The following is a 21,103-nucleotide window of genomic DNA, read 5'->3' on the forward strand; positions in this document are numbered from 1 at the left end:
AGAAGTGGAACACATACAGACTGAGACCGAGGGATGACATAGGCTCACACAAGGAGATTTCATGGCTCTGGGGACATAGAAAATACCCTCCACATTTGCAGAGAAAATGGTGATTCAGACAAAGAATAAGTGAGTTAATTGCACCAACAGAAGCCAGAGGAAAATGAAGAAAGGAGTCAGGACAATGATAAATGCAAGTTAGTTGTTAAGTCCAGGAAAAACCAACGGCTCTGCCAGAGAAGAAAGCCACGGTCTCCTGGAAACCATTTAACAAACGATCTAGTAGAGGTCCATTTCAAACTCAAACTATAGCCCTTTACTGGGGGTCTAGGAATCGCAATTAGGGGAGCACAGGTTCAGACAGCGCTTAAGGAGAGCACGGAGCTGCTCAGGCAAGCAAGAAGACCCAGACCATCCCACAAGTCAGATGGAGGAAGGTGATGGGTTCAAAGTTCAAACCAAGCCTGGCCTCTGCCGAAGGCAGAATTAGTAGATGCTCTGCAGGCTAACCCAAGTGGCGCCCATCCCGCCCTGCCAGGAGTGTAACCAGCTCATTTTCCAGTCTGTGAGCCAATATCGTCTCTCACACCTGCACGAATTGGGGGGGTTTAAAAGGTATTTTAGGGCTTTTTTACTTGTTTGGTTTTGTTTATTTTGTTTTTCCACGGCAAGGTCTGACTAAGTGGTCAGTCCAGCCTGGAACACGCACCCTCCTGCCCCACAGTGTGAGTGGCTTCCGCATTTCTTCGTTACTTGCGTAGCTTTGAGAACCTACCATACTTCACGGTCTCTAGCTCTTCTTTTATGAGTTTATTGTTGCTGTCTCTTGCCCATTTTTGTCGTGGCGAGTTCCTCTCTTTCACTCTTGAGTGGTAAAGCCACCTTTAAATAGCAGGCCAACTCATTCTTTATCTATCGCACCCCACAAACACTTTCCGTGCGGGGTCCTTCTCCTTTCTACGCTCTTTTTTAGTATGTGGGAGTTTTCATTCTTCTGTAGCTCAGTCTCTCTCTTATGTTTGTTTTGCCTTTTAAGTTCTCCGTGGATTTTTCCAGGCATCTTCCCATGGTGTTAGCCTTCAGTGTTTCCCATTTCACATCTGAGACACCAAGACACTCAGACCACAGGCGGTGCCTGTCTATCGATGGGCAGAAGGATCAGTGACTCAAACCAAAAAATCTCGAGGCAAAAAAATCCCTTAAGAAGCGTTGTGCCAGCTGGGCAGTGGTGGCACGTGCCTTTAATCCCAGGACACGGGAGGCAGAGCAGGGAGCTCTCTGTGAGTTCGAGGCCAGCCTGGTCTGCAAGAGCTAGTTCCAGGACAGCTAGGCCTGTTATATAGAGAAACCCTGTCTCGAAAAATCAAAAACAAGCAAGCAAACAAAAAAAGTTATTGTGCCCTCACCTGTTTCTTTTCCTTCCTGGGTGAAATGTCAGATGTCACTTTCCAGCTTACCTCGTAAGATGGGGTCACGTGGCTGATCTGACCGTGGTATATGTGTGAAAGTGCACAGGTCCTTCGTGGCCCCCCAGACTTCCCTCATGATCTTCTCTTTCCTCCTGTCCAGTGCAGAGGAGCTGTGGGCACGTGCTAGGTGCTGGCAGAGATAGAAGCACTTGGAGCAGCCAGACAGGAGGAAGCAACTAGCTGGAATCCTTATCCCTCTGTGTGCGATGATACTACCATGGTGTCCCATCGGGAGACTCTGTGGGGTGTTTGCCATGGCAGCTGGCGTTACTGAAACCCAGCAGACGCCTCCGAATTCACTGGGACAGCTGATCTGAATTCTGAGTTTGTTTCCTTGGTGTGAAGTCAGCTCTTAGTTTTATATAGATGCTCTTTCCAAGATGCTCGTTCTAAACCTCGGATCTTGGAGTTATGAGAAGCATGCAGAATTAATTGGGGAAACTTGAGCTCTCAGCTAAGCTCTGGGAAAGGTTAACAGCGCGGGCGTCGGCTGACAGAAGCCGTCCTCAGGATGGCTGCCTGTTTCCACACAGCAGGAACTTTAATGAGCCGCATTGTCTCTTTCTACTTCAAATTAACTTTCTTTATAGGCTGAAGTGCACACCCCCACCCCCCGAATTCATAGATGAAGCACTAATAGCTCAGATGACTGGTTTTGGGGATAGGGTCTTCTAGGAGGTGATTCAGGTAAACTGAGTCATGAGGGCAAGGTTGAACTGCAGTGGTAACCTCGTAAGGAGAGCTACGGGGAGAGGTCTTGGGTGTGGTCAGTGGTAGAACAGTTGGTTAGCATGTGCGAGGCCCTGTGTTCTATGAAGGGGGAAGGGAGAAAGAATGGGGGGGGCATGTTCACAGGAATAAGACACGAAGCTGGCTCTCTGCAAGCTGAGGATAGAACCTTCTGGAAAAACCCCTCTGCTGGCACCTTGAACTTTGACTTCTAGTCTCTAAAACTGTAATGAAATAATTTTCTCTTGTTTACAATGTCCCGACCGTGGTGTTTTGTTACAATATTCCCAGAAGAATAATATAGATCTTTTATTCTTTAGTGTCAAAATAAAAACAATAAAAAGAAATTTACTTACAATTTTACTTTCTAGGGGTAACCATTGAAAAAGTTTTAACAAAGCCAGGCGGTGGTGGCACACACTTTTAATCCCAGCACTCAGGAGGCAGAGGCAGGCGGATCTCTGTGAGTTCGAGGCCAGCCTGGTCTACAAGAGCTAGTTCCAGGACAGGAACCAAAAGCTACGGAGAAACCCTGTCTCGAAAATCAAAAAAAAAAAAAAAAGAAAGAAAAAAAGAAAAAAGAAAAAGAAAAAAACAAAAACCAAAGGGGGGGAAGAAAAGAAAAAAGTTTTAACAAGACATGGAAGCACACACCTTTAATCCCAACATCAGGAGGCAGAGGCAGTCGGATCTCTGTGATCTCTCCTGGGACAGAGTTACACAGGGAGACTCTGACTCGGGGAAAGAACAACAAAAGCATGAAAAGGCTTTTTTTTAAATTAATTAATTTATTTAAGATTTCTGCCTCCTCCCCGCCACCGCCTCCCACTTCCCTCCCCCTCCCCCAATCAAGTCCCCCTCCCTCATCAGCCCTAAGAGCAGTCAGGTTTCCCTGCCCTGTGGGAGGTCCAAGGACCACCCACCTCCATCCAGGTCTAGTAAGGTGAGCATCCAAACTGCCTAGGCTCCCACAAAGCCAGTACGTGCAGTAGGATCAAAAACCCATTGCCATTGTTCATGAGTTCTCAGTAGTCCTCATTGTCCGTTATGTTCAGCGAGTCTGGTTTTATCCCATGCTCTTTCAGACCCAGGCCAGCTGGCCTTGGTGAGTTCCCGATAGAGCATCCCCATTGTCTCCGTGTGTGGGTGCACCCCTCGCAGTCCTGAGTTCCTTGCTCGTGCTCTCTCTCCTTCTGCTCCTGATTTGGACCTTGAGATTTCAGTCCATGAAAAGGTTTTGTTGCAAATGTTTTCAAATATGGAGTCATTCTTTGTATTAATTTGAAATCTGCTCAATGTTATATTTTCCATGTGTTCCATTTGCATGTATTTATTTTTCAGATTCCCAAAGTAATAAATATTCTAAAATATTTAAATATCTTTAATAGGTTTTCTGCCCCTACCCTGGCCCCAATAAGTTTCTCCACTGATGAAGTAAGCCAGATCAAGCCAAAATGAAAAAGTATAACAACAGATATATTGAGCAAAGCAACTTCCAGGCGGATTCACTAGTCCCAGAGTCAGGCCAGAGAAGTCACACACACAAACTTTAGAAAGCAGGGCGATTGTATAGGTTGTAGGTGAGGGGTGATGATGTGTCCAGCACTAGCTGGGTTTGTGTCCATGTCAAAAGCTGAGTGCTTAGGCGGGGACTTCAGCATTCGGTGGGGACTTGAACAGCTGGTGGCTTCGGGAAAGGAAGCTGTGATAGCCACCAAGAATGGGAACTGGACTTTCTGACACCTTTCCTTTGTTCAGAGACTCTGAGAGGGCAGGGTTTGGAGAGGGAGGGAGGAAAGGAGGGAGGGAGGGAGGGAGGGAGGGAGGGAGGGAGGAATGGGGTTTTCCTGACCATGCAGGGGTGAGCCAGAGGTTCCAACCGAACAATCATAATATAGAAAGCAGAAAGCATTTACATTTCTTCTGAGACTTCTGTTTTTTTCTACTTTTTTGAGTCAGTCTACTATATTTTTTTTATTGTTTTTTTTTTTTTTTTTTTTTAAAGACAGGATCTTTTTATTAGGTAGACCTGGTTGTCCCAAAATTGCTATGTGGATCAGGCTGGCCTCGAACTCACTGAGATCCCCCTGCCTCTGCCTCTTGAGTGCTAGAATTAAAGGCATGCACTACTACATACACCTGACTTCTGTTAAAATTCTTATTTGTTATTATTGTGTGGGGGAACACGTGCCCTTGCACACATGCAGAGGTCAGAGGGTTCCGGGGCAGAACTCAGGTCGTCAGGCACGTGCAGGAAGTGCCTGTCCCTGCTGAATCACCTCCATGACTGCAGTTAGACTTGTAAACCGTCTCATAGGAATTCATCCATTATATAGACAGTTTTCAGAGATGAGGTCTCCCTGTGATGCCCAGGCCAGCCTTGAACTATCCTAACTCCCTGGAGCAGCTGGACCTGTAGATGTGTTTAACTGTGCCGGTCATTGTTAATTTAGGACTTTAACAAAACGTCTCCAGCACATGTTCCCTTTCTCTGCACCCATAGAGAACCCTTCAAGGGCTCTTCAGACGTTTTTCTCCACCCACTTCACACTCCACCCCCTTGGTCTCGCATCCACTTGTCCTTCAGCATCAAAGCTTCCTGGGTTCTTGTGCACAATCACTTTTCCCTCCCTGTTCCTATGCTCCCATTCCTTCTATTAAATTGGGAGCATAGGCCCAGCCCCCAGGCATGAGAGTTGTATTGGTCTGGACTCCAAATCTCAGCAGGCCAGACCTCCCTGTTTCCCCTCGGGGCCACCCGAGAGTGCAGGACTCCCATTAAACCTGGATATTTCTTAATTTTGCTTGTTTTGATTTGGCTTGATTGGGAATTTGCGTTGGCAGAGCGGTCGCATTAGGAAAAATTCCTAACACCTTCTTACAGCCATGGGGGCACTGGCGGGTAGAGCTGGAGGTGGCAGAGGAGGAGGACAGGGCTGGACTTGTCTGAGCTCCGCCACTTTTCTTTGGGTGGAGGGTCCATTATTTATTTAACCTGGGCGTGAATGTTTCCATCTCTAAATTGTACCTACTTCCATGGTTGAGATAAGAATTAAATGCAAGATTCTCATCCCTCATTTTATTTGACCTAATTCCCAGCTCCATGGCTGGACCAGACACAGGATATCAGTAATTTCAGGAAACTGACTAACACCACAAGAAGCCCCGAGAGAGAGGCTGGTGGGCTGGCACTTTACTCCAGTTGGTTTTCCAGTCTTTGAGACTTCTGAGGTCCAGCTGGCCCAGGAAACCCCGAAAGACGGCTAGTCTCTCATGCTGTCACCTGATGCCTGGCTCGGCCTGAAGACCAAGACCTGGAGTCCGCAGAGGCCGCTGATTCAAAAGCATTTCTTCTCAAGAGCTGAGAACGTAGCTCAGTTAGCAGGAGTCCCAGGTTTGGTCTCCAGCACCACAGGAAGGCACAATGGTGAGTGTCTTAATCCCAGTACTTGGGAAACAAGAGGCAGTTCAAGGTCATTCTTGGTGAATTTGAGGCCAGCCTGGGATATATGGGATATATGCCAAAACCAAAGTTTCTGTTCAGAAATATTAAGCATAAGAGAGATGGCTCAGCATTTAAAAGCACTTGCTGCTCTTGCAGAGGACCTAGGTTCAATTCCCAGCATCCACATGGCTTCTTACAAACAGCTGTAACTCCAGTTCTAGGGGATCTAATGCCCTCTTCTGGCCTCCCTGGACACCAGGCATAAATGTGCTGCACAAATATGCATGCAGATAAAACTCCCATACACACATAAAAAAAAAAGAAGTCTTGGCCTGGGCATGGTGGTGCACATTTAATCCCAGCACTTGGGAAGCAGAGGCAGGTAGATCTCTAAAGGCAAATTCTAGGCCAACCTAGTCTACATGGGGCAGTTCCAGGACAGCCTGGTCTACATGGGGGAGTTCCAGGCCAGCCACAAAAAAACAAAACAAAACAAAACAAAAAACCCAAATACAAATTCATCTTGCGTAAAGTTCTCAAGCACAGAAGGGGAGAACAATTCCTGGAGGGAGGTGGGAAGGTCTTAGTTCTGTGAGGGGAAAAAGGCTTTAGAGGTGGGAGAGGCCGTACTAACCTAACAGTGGAAATGTCATCAATGCCGCAGCCTGAACACTTGAAACTTATGATGTAAGTAAGGGGTTTGTTCTGGCCTTTGTCGCACAAGGAAGAAATAAAAAATGCTTTTGGGGCCTTCTGGTTGCCCAGGCTGGGGAGTTGTAAGCCACAATTCCTGGGCCCATGGGCACAGAGGGCACAGAGGGCACAAAGCCATGCCCTCTGAACTGCTGACTGTCCCCGTGACCCTGCCAGGCCCCTGCCAGCCCCCTGCCCACTGCCTTCTTCCCAGGCCTCAGCTGTCAAATTCTCAACAAGGATGCCAAACAGACCACCCATGGCTCCTTCCCAATTCCGAGGAGCTCGGATGAGGACGAGAGTGGAAACGGGTGCTTTTTTAAAAAGTAGAGAATTAAAACTTCAATCGAGAATCACACTCGTTATTCCAAGATTAAAAACATTCTTTAGAAGCTGGCTTATTAGAGGACATGCTTCCTGCGTCGCGCAGGCGGGAGGGGGTCGGGTCAGTGGGGCTCTCAGTAGGGGGCAAGCAGGTGAAATGATTATAAAATATGTCAAATAAATGGTCCTTTTTCTCTTGCCGGGAGATAAGGAAAGGTAATTTGGTCTGTCAGTTGCACACACAGAAGGCGTCATGGTCAGCTGCATTAATACTGAATACTTTGTCCAGAGTCACAGAGCTAAAAGAAATTACAGCATCTCGCTGCTGTGAACTCTGGCATGACTCTGAGCCAGGCGTCCCCACCTGAATTCACAAGAGAGACTGGATGAAAGGCAGGCCCAGAGCAGCTTCCCCTGGCACTTCAGTTCCCTGCCACTTCCAGTCCCATCTCTGCTCCAAGTTTCTGGGTCTGGTTTGGGCTGGCCACCGTCCCAGCTGTTTCTCATGACTCCTTGGGACCACCTGGGCCTCTGGCCCCAGACTTTGCTGGGCCTTTTCCCGCCCTGGATGGTTCTTCACGCACACCATTCAAAAACAACCTTTTCCTGGTGACTTCTTCAGGGTGCTGTGCGGCCTCCCTCCATCCCCAATGGCAACCTTTCCTTCTGCCTTTCAGAAAGGGTGTGTCCTGTCCCTAAAGCTTTCCCCTACCACTCAGGGGGTGTCTAGATGAGAGACACGCCCCCTCTGCAGTGGAGTGGGGGAGGCCTGCCTGGGGCCTGGCAGCAGAAGGGATAGAGTAAAGAGGTCTCTAGAAATTGACAAGAAATTGTTTGCTTGTTTAAAAAAAAACAGTACCAGAGGATGGGATGGTTTTCCAATTCAGTTTCTTTTTAAATTTTAATTGAAAATTTGTTTTAAGAGAGGGTCTCACTGTGTAACCCTGTCTTAACCTGGAACTCACAGAGATTCTCCTGCCTCTGCCTCCTAAACCCTGGGATTAAAGTTGTGGGCTACCACACCAAGCCCAGTTTCTGTCTTTTTTTTTTTTGAGATAATGTCTTATTGGGTAATCCAAGGCTAGACTGACCTTGAACTGGCAGCAATCCTCCTGCCTTGGCCTTCTGAGGGAAGAATTACAAGTCACTCCTCCTTTTGAATCGGTGGTAGAGAGGACGAGTTGTTAGGGTTAGCCGTAGACTATAGCGTGATCTCTGAGTCCATTGTTCAGCTGTTGACTCTCAAGAACCTGACTTGAACTGTACCCCCAATTTGGGCCTCCACAGGGAGTCCCAGTCAGAGCCCTTGGTGGCTGGATGAAGGCATCTCTGTCTGCTTTGGGACAAAGATGTGTCTCCCTCTCTGGGGCAGTTAAACCTCTTTCAAAGAAAAAAACAACAACATAACAACCTCTTTCAGGGCAGTTACACTACCTCATGCCATAAACACAGTTGTTAAGCTGTTTCCCCAATCAGTTTTAATATCAGTTAATTATACATTAACTTTTTAAGAAAATAAGTATTTGCCAAGTTGCATAAACTCAACCATTAACTATGTATTTGCTTTCTTCTTTTAAGTGAACATCTGCTGTCACCTGCTAAGGAGAGGCTGTGTTTGCAGCTGTCTGAGGCTCTGACCCACACCCACACAGACACCCTTCTTGGCCCCCGGGGTTGGGCTGTTGTGAAGCTGAGAGACACCACAAAGTGAGGGTATGCCGTGTGTCAGGAGCCCTAGCCTTCAGGAATTAAGTTAAGATGGTAGCGGGAGTGTGTGTGTGTCTGCCCTAAGGATCAGCTTGGAAGAATGTAGGGTCAAGGGAGCAGTCATGTGCCAAGTATGGAGTAGTCAAGCCGCAAACTCCCTCATGTCATCTCTGAGCCCCCTGGCTCAGAACTCCTTGGAAGCCCACTTCCTCAATCCCTGCAGGACAGAGACTTGCTGCGTGTGACTTGGGCCGTTGACCAGCATGGATAGCCTCCTTCAGTTACCTGAGTTTATAGCAAGTGTGCTGTGTGATGGCTAACAGCCTTCCTGGCCTTAGGCATCTGAGCCTGAGAACTCTCCAAAGCTTGCTCTAGTCTGTGCCATAAGAACGAGCACCAGCCAAGCGGTTGGCTGTTCTAATCCTAGGACCCACAGTGAGGGAGGTGTCCAGCGAGGTGAGGGATAGAAACTCCACCACCGCCCGGCTGGAATTTTTTTTTAACTAAGAATTTTTTTTTTAATTTTTTAAAATATTTATTTATTTATTATGTATACAATATTCTGTCTGTGTGTATGATTGCAGGCCAGAAGAGGGCACCAGACATCATTACAGATGGTTATGAGCCACCATGTGGTTGCTGGGAATTGAACTCAGGACTTTTGGAAGAGCAGGCAATGCTCTTAACCTCTGAGCCATCTCTCCAGCCCCTTTTTTTTACATTTTTAAATGGTTGCAAAAATCCAAAGGAGAATGAGGACTCACAACATGTAAAGATAGGAAGACAGGTTTTGGCTGGGCGATGGTGGCGCACACCTTTAATCCCAGCACTCGGGAGGCAGAGGCAGGTGGATCTCTGAGAGTTCGAGACCAGCCTGGTCTACAGAGCTAGTTCCAGGACAGGAACCAAAGCCACAGAGAAACCCTGTCTCGAAAAATCAAAAAAAAAAAAAAAAATACAGGTTTTGCTGGAATGTGACTGTGCTGATTTGCTTAAAGTGTACAACTCCCCCAGTGGCTGCATGGGCTCCAGGGTAGGGCATGGAAGGGCTGTGAGGAGAACCTGTGGCCTGAGAAGGCTCACCACCGACAACCCAACCAGCCACTTAGACAAGCTTTGCAGACTCCTGACGTTCAGAAATTCTCTGTGTCAACCAGAGGCATTGAGTTCCTGGAGCTAGAGCCACAGCGACCATGAACTTCCCAGACAAGGGTGCTGGAGAGTATTACACACTCTTAACCACTGAGCCATCTCTCCAGCCCACGAGGGTGTTCTCAATCTAAACAGACATTCCAGGTTATCTGTTCTTGTGAGCTGTGGCTACGATTCTCTGCAAACGGTCTTCTCATTGATGGGGAGAAAGGCTTGCTTGTGTAGCGAAGTGTAGACCACAGCCCATTGGGCATGTTATAGGCTTGGTCCTTTGTAAAGAACTCCTGAGCTAATGAAGAGAAAAGGTCTGCTGTGGGTCACATTTTGGAGGTCTCAGGCCATGCTCAGTTAGCGCTGTCGCTTTGGGGCCTATGGGGAGACACAGCACATGATGGCAGAAGTGACTGACCAAATACAACTTCACTTCATGGTCTGAAAAGGAGAGAAAGAAAAGACAAGTGGGGAGGAACCTACAGTCCTTTCCCAGGGCAGACCCCCAAATAGGAAAAGCTTCCCACTATGTCGGATCACCTAAAAGTCTGCCATCAATAGTCCTCTGGGTGTCCTTTAAGAGCCATACTTTAAGGGCTCAGTGGAGTGCTTGCCTGCATATACAAGGGCCTTGATTCGACACCCAGTGCTACAGAAACAACCAACCAACAATTCAAAGATTTAAACTAGAGTCGAGGGTCTAGGCCAGGGTAAGTTTTCACAAAACACTTAAGAGACATGGAAACCATGGTTGGCTCTGCCTTGAGAAGTCAGAGAAGGCTTCTGAGAGGAGGTGATGTCCAAGCAGGGCAATCAATGGAAAGACTGGACACCGTGTAAGAGGGAACTCTCCTGTGTTACACGGTGCAGATCTGCAACCGTTCATGGACCCTGTCCAGTGGGCCTTGGGGGGAGACCCTAACTCCGCGGAGCTTAGCAATCAAGGCGTCCATTGGCATCCTGAAAGGCAACAAGGCCTGGCTGGTGACAGGAGCCCAGGCAGCGTCACTGAGCCTCAGTGGTTGTCTGAGTCAGGGCTGGAGGGCAGAGACAGCATGGAGGAAGCAGTGGTTCTCCCAGAAGGACTTGCAAACAGCATACACATCCGCTTCAGAGAATGAGGACCCTTCTAGTCATGGCAGGCAGAAATCTGTGACCTGGGTATTGCCCCAAACTCTAGACTCAGGGCCTTGGCAACACAGGACTCCACTGCAAGCAGCAGCCTCTGAGCTGAGCGGATGGCTGCCCATTCCCAGACAGCAGAAATTGCTGACCTCTGAACTCAGAAACGGAAGAGAAAGGTGGCAGTCCCCCTACCCCACCTCTTTTTCTGGTGCTGGCTCTCCGAAGGCTCTTGGCGGTCATGGCTTAAGCCCTTTAGAAGTAAGCGCTTACGAGTGCTTTGCTTTCCAGGGTTCTGCTGCTCAGCCTCCAACCACAGGAATTAAATGTGTGTAGCGTATTTAACAGACAATGAACACTGAGCAAGGTCACAGATACATGTTGGGATTACAAGACAAGACACTGAGCAGGGACCAGTGGTCACCCACAGCCCTGTGATGGCTGCTGGAACGCACTGCCCGTGTGTGTCTGCATGCACAGAGCTGACATGGCCCGTGTGCCACAGGGCAGCCCTTCACGCACCCTGCTCTGCACACGACACCACCTCTTTCTTCCTAAGCGTAGTATCCTAATTACTTCTTTAAGAATTTCATACAATGAGCTTTGATCATATTTATCATATTTACCCCTGACCCCCAATCCTTCTAGATCCAACCACTCCTATCCCCCCCCCCCAACTTCGTGTACTCTTGGGGAAAAAAAAATCAGTAACCTCACAAATTCCGTTTTTGCTGTCCCATTGCCATGGTTGTGCAGTCATCCCCTGGAGCTTATATGACCTACCAGGGTCACCTCCCTCTCACAGAAGCCACCAATAGCCAAGAGTTAGGGTTGGGAGCTTGCACGAGTCACCATTCTTTTGCTGTGATAAAACACCATGAGCAAGGCAACTTAAGGAGGAAAGAGTTTAATTGGACTTACGGTTCCAGAGGGCTAGAGTCCGCAGCGGTGGAGCAGGAGCATGGAAGCAGGAGTAGCTAAGAGCTCACAACTCAGATCACCAGCAGGAGGCAGAGAGCACACTGGGGAAGCTTAGGAAGCCTCCAATCCTGCTCCATCAAGGTCACGCCTCTTCATCTTTCCCAGATGGCCCCACCTACAGGGGACTAAATAGTCATACATTTGAACCAAGGGAGGTCATTCTCATTCAAATCATAACAGGGCTCACAAGCAGTGATTCTCAACCTTCCTAATGTTGTGATGGCCCTTTAGTACAGTTCCTCATGTTGTGGTGACCCCAACCGTAAAATTATTTCCGTTGCTAACTTCATAACTGAAATTTTGCTAGTGTTATAAATTGTGAAGTAAATAAATATCTGTGTTTTCCAATGGTCTTAGGTGACCCTGTGAAAGGGCTGTTTCATCCCTGTTTGATTGAGAGTGAGACCCCAGCCCTCTAACACTCCTATATCCAAGGAGTCTGCTCACTCGGAGGGAGATTGATGAACAGGAATACTCACAGCACAGGGATTGGTAAGGGTTGAAGGGGATAATTTTGTTTTCTAAGTCATCTCTCCTTCTTCTTTCTCCCTCCCATCCTTTCTCTCCTTCCCTCCTCTCCCCTCCCCTCTTCCCTTCTCCTTTGGTAGAGAACCAGGGTCTCACACACAGTGGGCAAGCATTCTACCACTGAGCCACACCTACGGCTTTCTTTTCTCCCTCTTTCTAAATTTCCTGGGACTATACTCTGGTTTCTCTTCAGATTGAATAAATCTTTTACCTTTTACTAAACTTCCCGGGATGCCATCATATGACTTATAAAAACACCCTTTCATAGGATGAAGTGCTTGCCAGCTGCATTGTTGGGGCAACAACAGCCCATCACTCATACAACCACCAGAACAAGTCCCCGTCTGTCTTCAAACCAGCTATTGGCACAGGCAGGAAAGATCCACCACCTCCCATCAAAGTCAAGCCACCCTCTTGCTGGGGATCTCCCCTAGAGCTGCTCTCAGTGTGCCAACTGCTGGCCCCTCCCCTGGAGCTGCCCCCTTCAGACCCCGCCCAAAGAAAGTCCGCCAAACAGCGACTCTGCCCCTGGAGGGTCTTTAAGGTCTGGCCCACAGATACCCCCCTTCGTGGTTCTCCCTTGTGGTTCTCCAGAGCTCGGGGTTTCTTTTCTTCCCCTGGGACCACCCTGGAATGCTTTGCGCAGATTAAAATCTGGACTTTAATTTGGCCTGATCTGATTGATTGCATGAGCGGAGAGACTTAATATCGGGCGCAGAACCCTTTCACCTCTGGGCATCGGTAAACATGGTTGGTCTTCTCCTTTGGACTTCCTCGTGGTGGCTTTGCCATCTGCTCAGGGACTCAGACTGTCCTGTTCCACCCGCTCCACAGCCTGCCAGCCTCCGTCTCAGCAAGTTCATCTTCCCCAAACTTTATCTTGGGAAGCAGTCCTCATCTCTTCAGGGGAAGAGAACCTTCCTGTTCTGAGCTTCTAGACCCAACTAGGCCGCCTTCCCATTGCGCTACCTTTGTTCATATTCATCTCTTTTCCCAACTCTGAGGACAGGGTCGGGCATCACACAGAATGTACGTTGGTTTCCCTACTCCTGCCCCAGGGACAGTAACAGAGCTAGGAATAAAGGGAAATTACACATGGAGAGAAGTCGGGAACCGTCACTTCTGACCTCTTTGGTAATGTGGGTGAGGATGAAGAGTCTATGCGCAGTGGGGTCTTACTCTATGGTTTGTTGACATAACAATTGCCTGATAGAGTAATTGCGGTAGTTTGAATGTAATTGGCCCCCATAATCTCATAGGGCGTAGCCCCATTAGGAGGTGTGGCTTTGTTGGAGTGGGTATGGCTTTGTTGGAGGAAGTATGTCACTGCGGGGGTGGGCTTTAAGGTTTCCTATGCTCAGGATACCGCCCAGCATTTCGGTCGACTTCCTGTTCTCTGCAAGCCAAGATATAGCCAGCACCATGTCTGTCTGCACACCACCAGGCTGGCTCTCTGCCATGATGTTAATGGACTGAGCCTCCAAAACTGTTAGCAGGCTACCCCAGTTAAATGTTGCTGTGGTCATGGTGTCTCTTCACAGCAATAAAAACCCTAAGAAAACATGTAAAGAGTTTTTAATTTTGTTTTGAGGGTCTCATATAGCCCAGAATGGCTTCAATGTTGATAGGTAGTTATGGCTGATCTTGACCTCTTGAACTTCCTGCGTCTACCTCCCAAATCCTGGGATTACAGGCATATGATGCCACACTTCTGAAGAGAGCTTTGATTGGCTCATGGTTCTGAATGGCAAGCCTGACAACATAATGCTGGTCCTGGTGAGACCAACAGGGCTGCGTGGAAATGTGGCAAAGACATGGGGTGGGAGATGGCAAGAGTGATCGAGAGCATGAGGTGGTCTTGCTTTATAATAACCTGCTCTAACCTGGTCATTAGAGTCCTAAATTATCCCTGAGGGCATTAATCCACTGTAGAAATGGAGCTCAGAGAGGTAGCTACCTCTTACTTGGTTTTTTTCTAAATATTTCAGTCCCTTGACGGGGTGGTGGTACACACCTTTAATCCCAAAACTCGGGAGGCAGAGGCAGGCTGATCTCTGTGAGTTCGAGGCCAGCCTGGTCTACAAGAGCTAGTTCCAGGACAGTCTCCAAAGCTACAGAGAAACCCAGTTAGCTATGTTCTATTTTATTTGTGGGTGTTGGTCATGATCTCTCCTCTTCACATAGGCTTCCCCACCAGGGGTGGATTCAGTAGCTGAAGCTGCCCTAAGACAATAAAGTCTGCAAACTCAGGGATGGCAAAGAGAGGTAACAGGCTCATTCCTTCAGGAATCGAAGCTGGACATGGTGCTGCATGGCCATTCAGAACACCTTTAGAGACCATGCAGCTTCTAGCCATCCCCACGGGCTTGGTCCCAGCTGCCGTTGCCCTGTGTGCCAGCTAGCTGTCCCCTCTATTTGCTGGGTGAGGGTCTCATGAACTGCCCATCATAAGCATTCATCATGTCAGGAACACAGTAATCTTACAACCATTGGTCGAGGTCACTCAGCTGAGCATTGTGGGAGGAGCTAGGGGAGAGCTGTTGACAAGCTCCACCCCCCCCCCTTGAAAGACCTGGTCCCCAGCAGCCAGCCAGACTGAGGACCCAGACCCATTTCTGCTGTCTCCACAGTCCTTCCCACATCAGCAGACGAGCCAGCGCTAGGTCCTAACTGCCAGCTGCCCTTCTTGGCCTCTTAGACTTTTAAATTGGGCACAGTCCTTTGGGAACTGTAATTTTATTCATGGAAGCTGAACCTTCTAATTTGAATACAGAAAACTGTACTGGCAAGATATGGTAGTCCCAGAGGCTTCTTTCTTTCTATGTGTGGGCCCAGCCTGCCCGAGGGCACAGTGAGCCAGAGAGAAGGGGCCACTCCACGAGGACAGTGTGAAAGTCATGTTAAGCCAACCGGTCAGAGCACGGCCTGAATCCTACTCGGCGTGACAGAAGTGGATTTATATAGCCTCTCTGTCAGTCTTCTCAGTGACACAAGGCACCCAGGGCTGCAGGAGAGCCACACACCACACCACACACCACAGTCACTGGGAGTGACTGGTGCATGGAGTTCTCCTGTATCAAGCCTTCGAAGTAGTGGGCACAGAAATTTACACAGTATTGGTCTGGATCACGCCAGCCCCTCTTCTCCACCCTCTTTATCCTCCTCTCCTCCTCCCCTTCTTCCTTTGAATTGCTGGTGTCAAACACAGGGATTTATGCAAACTAAGCAAGAGCTCTACCACTGAGCCACACCCAGCCCCAGCCTTGAACTGTCTGTGTAGCTGAGGATGACTGCGGATTTCTGATCCGCCTTCCTGCCTCTCCTGAGTGCTAGGATCACAGACACACACCATCCATGCGTGCTAGGTGGACATTACTAATGGAGCTACCTCGTGAGCCTTGTATGACAGTTTTACTTTCCACTTAGTAGCGTGTTCAGTGAACATATGTCCATGTCAACAGACATCTGTGGATTAAGCCACATTATCCAATACGTGTAACACTATGCACCCCCCCCCCCCGTCCCCATCATCCTGCACAACACAGAGTTCTGTAAAGACCCCGCCCCATACACGTTGCCGTGGTCTCGTCGTCCTGTTTGCTGGGTCTCCTGAAGATGCTGGTAGGATTTAAGCAGGTTCATCGTCACCCATAGGGAGCTTTGAGTTCTTGGGTGGTCACCTGCTTTAACTAGATAAGGCTGCCCCCTGGGGAGGGAGCTTCTGGACTGTGTGCTCTCTATGGAGAATCAACCAAGTTTGAATAGGAGCAGAAGCGTGCATTAGAAGAATCTTCCCAGCGTTTTCTGGGCAGGGAGCGTGGCTGTGCTGGCCTTCCAACTCAGTGAAAATGGGGCGCTAGCAAGGACGGGGAAGAAGACATTTGCGGTAGCCCGGCTTCTGGGGAGCGGGCTTTCCAGGCATGCATCATTGTGAAGACAGCAAAGAGTTCCAATCAGATGCAAGCAGTACAAAGGCCCCATGATCCACTTAGAATGAAGGCCTCACGAGGCTCTTTGAAGATATAGGTGACATGTGCCAATCAACGCTGCCTGAAAAGAGGCAAGAAACAACCTCTATCTGTGAAAATCAGCTGCCATCTCAGGCACTGGGAGGGTACAGTGCAGGGCTAATGAGGTGTTCCCTCCCCAAAGAGTGGCATCACTATTAGGGCAGGGGCTAAAGGTCAAAGGGCAAGTCAGAGGTCCCACCTACCCAACTGGGTCAAAGCCCACTCCCACATGGGCTCTGCTGGAGCATCCAACCAGCCTGCTGGCCGCTTCCTTCCTTCCTTCCTTTCTTTCTTTCTTTCTTTCTTTCTTTCTTTCTTTCTTTCTTTCTTTTTTTTTTTTTTTTTTTTTTTTTGGTTTTTCAAGACAGGGTTTCTCTGTGGCTTTGGAGCCTGTCCTGGAACTAGCTCTTGTAGACCAGGCTGGTCTCGAACTCACAGAGATTCACCTGCCTCTGCCTCCCAAGTGCTGGGATTAAAGGCGTGCTCCACCACCGCCCGGCTTGGTTGCTTCCTTTCATAGCCTCCTTGTTTCTTGGATGGGATAAACTGGTCTTTGGATAAGAATCCCCCCCCCACCCCCCCCCACACACAAAATAAGGTTGCTATGACTTAATTGAAAACAGCTATCTAAGGCAAGTCGATTTCAGTTTGTCCAGTGGGGAATAAAGGAGTGAGTTCCGCTGCTGCAATCTGAGTATTCTTAAGTAAATAAAAGTAAGGAGATTAAGGCCACTCTCAACACAAACCCAGGGAACTGGCAGGCTTTACTTTGGTTGCCCTCACTCATGGATAGGAGGGCTGGCTCCCTTCATGATCCAAAAGAAAGGGGATCCTAATCAGTGTGTCCTGGAGGAGAATTTCAGACCTTGCTGGAGGCTCCTGGGGCCTCTGAGTGGCAGGGTTGCTGGTCAGCCTGAACAGTGGCTCAGCTTCCCATGGGGCTGAGCCTGCAGACGGGAGAGGAGAAAGAAACAGTGCAGGGAAGGAACCTGTTGTTGGCATCAGCCTGGCATGGGGGGGTTGGTCGTTTTCCTTCTGTGTTCTATGTCCCAGGTGCTGGCACCCAGTCTCCCAGACCCTGGATCAAATGTCTAGTTCTCTAAGACTCCGCCTCACCCAGCTGCCTGCCAGTTCCTACAGCTCCTCTGAGCCTTTCTTGGTCTGGCTTGCATCCTTCCGTTCTCACTGCTGTACCAACACTGGGTGGCAGAGCCAGAATCCCAGAGGCCAGCAGCAGGAGGTCTTGATGTGGGATTTCCCTCTGTATGCTGTGGTTATCGGTAATGAATAAAGAACTGCTTTGAGCCTATAGCAGAGTAGGGCAGGGTGGAGCAGAGCGAGGCAGGGAGGACTGGACTGAATGCTGGGAGAAAGGGCGGAGTCAGAGAGAAGCCATGGAGCTGGCTGGAGACAGACGCTGGGAACTTTACCAGGTAAGCCACAGCCACATGGTGATAAACAGACTAATAGAAATGGGTTAAATTAATATAAGAGTTAGCCAATAAGACGCTAAAACTAATGGTCCAAGCAGTGATTTAATTAATACAGTCTCTGTCATTATTTTAGGTCTAAGCTAGCTGGGTGGCCGAGAAGCAACAAGCAGCCTTTCTCCAACAAGGTCTCATGCCCTGAGTCCCACTGACTTCAGCTGCTGGCTCAGGAGTGCTTGCTAACCAGCTAGTGGGGCAGCTCTGATCCCGTGTCTCATCCTGCCAGGACCCGAGGGCTTCTGGGCAGGTGATGCTCACGGAATAGCAGGTGCACAGGAGGGTGAGTGGGAATTCAGGTAAGTCTTTTTTTTTTTAAGATTTATTTATTTATTATGTATACAACATTCTGCCTCTATGTATGCCTGCACGCCAGAGGAGGGCGCCAGATCTCAGTACAGATGGTTGTGAGCCACCATGTGGTTGCTGGGAATTGAACTCATGACCTCTGGAAGAGCAGTCAGTGCTCTTAACCTCTGAGCCATCTCTCCAGCTCCCAAATATTTATTTATTATGTATACAATGTTCTGTTTGTGTGTATGCCTGCAGGCCAGAAGAGGGCACCAGACCTCATTACAGATGGTTGTGAGCCACCATGTGGTTGCTGGGAATTGAACTCAGGACCTTTGGAAGAGCAGGCAATGCTCTTAACCTCTGAGCCATGTCTCCAGCCCTTGTTTTTATTTTTTATTTATTTATTTATTTATTTATTTATTTATTTATTTATTTATTTATTTTGGTTTTTCGAGACAAGGTTTCTCTGTGGTTTTGGAGCCTGTCCTGGAACTAGCTCTTGTAGACCAGGCTGGTCTCGAACTCACAGAGATCCGCCTGCCTCTGCCTCCCGAGTGCTGGGATTAAAGGCGTGCGCCACCACCGCCCGGCTCTTGTTTTTATTTTTTTAAACTCCTGAAATACAGTTCTGTCACTGTACAGCGAGAACCAGTTCAGACTTAGCGACACTTCCAGGGACTTCTCAGGCAGTACCGTCTACTCTAGTGGCCCAGGACAGCCCCACATTTTATGGCCTAAGAACCTGCGAAGTGGGGCGCCCCGCTTCAGAACTTCAGCTCACGTAAACTGGTCTTTCTCCATTCAGCAAACTCAGACCAGTCTCCATGGGGTGCTGTGATTGGCTGTGGTAGAATATTGCTTTAGCTAGGCAAAGGAGTGTGGCATTTGTTTATGCTGTGGAATATTACTTTAAGTGTGTAAAGGTGTGTGCCGTTTGTTTATGCTGAAGAATATTTAAGTGTGTAAAGGTGTGTGACATTTGTTTATGCTGAAGAATATTACTTTAAGTGTGTAAAGGTGTGTGCCGTTTGTTTATGCCTCATTTGTTTAACAGTGTAAGGATGGGTTACACTTGTTTGTGCTGCATTTGCTTAATTATGAAAAGATGTGTTGCATCTGTTTCACCCTGCCTGCCTAAGGCACCTGGTTAGTCTGTTAGCTGAACAGCCAATCGCAAGGCAGGAGAAAGGATAGGCGGGGCTGGCAGGCAGAGAGAAGGGAGGAGGAAGCTAGATTCAAGAGGAAAAGAGAGGGAAGACAGAGAGAAAGAGAAGAAAATGAGGAACCTGCCCGGCGGACACCAGCCAGCCAGACATGGAGAAGCAGTGAAAGTCACATACACAGAAGAAAGGGAATAAGCCCCGAGGTGAAAGGAAGAGAAAAAGAACCAGGCTACTGGAAAAGAGCTAGCCAGAAATGTACCTAAGCAAGGCTGAGCGGTCACAACTGATGAGAAGTCTCTGTGGTTGGTGGCCCCAAAGGAAAAGCCTCATACAGCTGGCCATTGCCCATGCCTGGGTTTCACCGGGAGGCCGGGCTCGTCTTTGCCCATTTCTAACACATGCTCGCCCTCTTCCTGCTGTGCTCTGTGGCCACTGTTGGGGACAAAAGCGTGGCCTCACCACTCAACAGGAGAGAAGACAGACATCCAGGAAACTTTTCCACAGTAATTCATGCCTGTGATCAAGCCAAACCACGCTTTGTAGGAGAGCACCAACAGACTTCCCAGAGCCGGGCAGGATGAAGGGGCTTCGGAACAGTGGGGCCAAGCAAGAGAGACGGTGCCCATTCTCCGGCTTTCTGCTATGTGACTTTGCATGTTCCTAGCCACCCCACCATGCCTCTTTCTCCCTCCCTTCCCTCCCCCTCTTTCCCTGCTGGGGATGACCCCAGGGCCATGTCCATGCCTCTTTCTCCCTCCCTTCCCTCCCCCTCTTTCCCTGCTGGGGATGACCCCAGGGCCATATCCATGCCTCTATCTCCCTCCCTCCCCTCCCCCTCTTTCCCTGCTGGGGATGACCCCAGGGCCATGTCCTTGCTGTGCCCTGCTACTGAGCTATTGGTAAGTACCCAAGCCTGACATCTGTATTTCTTTCTTTCTTTTTCTTAAGTGTAACAAAAATAGAGCCTGTAGGCCGGGCGATGGTAGCCCACGCCTTTAATCCCAGCACTTGGGAGGCAGAGGCAGGCGGATCCCTGTGAGTTCGAGACCATCCTGGTCTACAGAGCCAGTTCCAGGACAGGCTCCAAAGCCACAGAGAAACCCTGTCTCGAAAAACCAAAAAAAAAAAAAAAAAGAGCCTATATTTGAACATTAGGTACTTCTTTATACTGATTGTTCTTATACTTTCATGAAGATCCAACATAGAAACTGACAACAAAATAGAATATATAATGCATTTGATCAGAGATAAACTGAAAAAAAAAAATGAACAGAATAACAAACACTTTGTTTCAGTAATCAGTCCAGAATGTCTGAAAATGCACATTATCAGTTGGTTAGAGCAACCAGAGCCTCCACAATGTTGCCCATGTGTTCCCGCAAGCTCCTTTCTGCTTGCTTGAGAGATCTCCATCTCTGTCATTATCAACTCTAGATCTTCCTTCTCGATTGTGACCTTCGCCAGTTCCTTCTCCCCGCTCCTGTTTTGCCTTTTGCTCCCTGGACCGTCTGTCTCCAATGATGGACATAGCCGTCTCCAGATTTGAACTCTGGATCTCCTTCTCCTCCGCATAGTCAGTAACCCCCTCCAAGTCAGCAGCGCCACTATCATGCTTCCGTGGCTTCTCGGGAGGCTGCTCCAGGCCGCTGGTCTCGCTCTCTAACTCCAGCTCCACATCTCCTTCGGTCGCCATTTTGATCTCACTGCCCATCTGTATTTCTTTACACCTTTCTACTCCTCTCCAAGCTCTCTTTGTATACACACAGTCCCCAGATCTATCTACTGACTATAAACCATTCCCCTTTTTACAAAAGGAGATCCCCCGGTACTCACTGTTTTGGAACAGTATCGAGCAGTCGGGGGCCATAGGGGGTGAGGCTGGTGGCGGGATGCGAGGGCTCCCAGAGTGGGTGGCTATGAAATGGTTACTGTGCCCTTGTACCCTCCATGCTGCAGACTATAGGACCATAGGTATAGGATTGATGGCAGTGCACAGCCCCGCATCCTG

The 21,103-nt window shown here is 48.7% G+C and overlaps 1 pseudogene; it reads right to left on the reverse strand.

Moving 5' to 3' along the window:
* Positions 1-20,423: 20,423 nt before the first annotated feature.
* Positions 20,424-20,806, reverse strand: LOC130888283 (huntingtin-interacting protein K-like; annotated as a pseudogene).
* Positions 20,807-21,103: the final 297 nt, after the last annotated feature.

The sequence above is a fragment of the Chionomys nivalis genome, chromosome 16 (genome assembly GCF_950005125.1).
Source record: "Chionomys nivalis chromosome 16, mChiNiv1.1, whole genome shotgun sequence".
Taxonomy (NCBI): Eukaryota; Metazoa; Chordata; class Mammalia; order Rodentia; family Cricetidae; genus Chionomys; species Chionomys nivalis.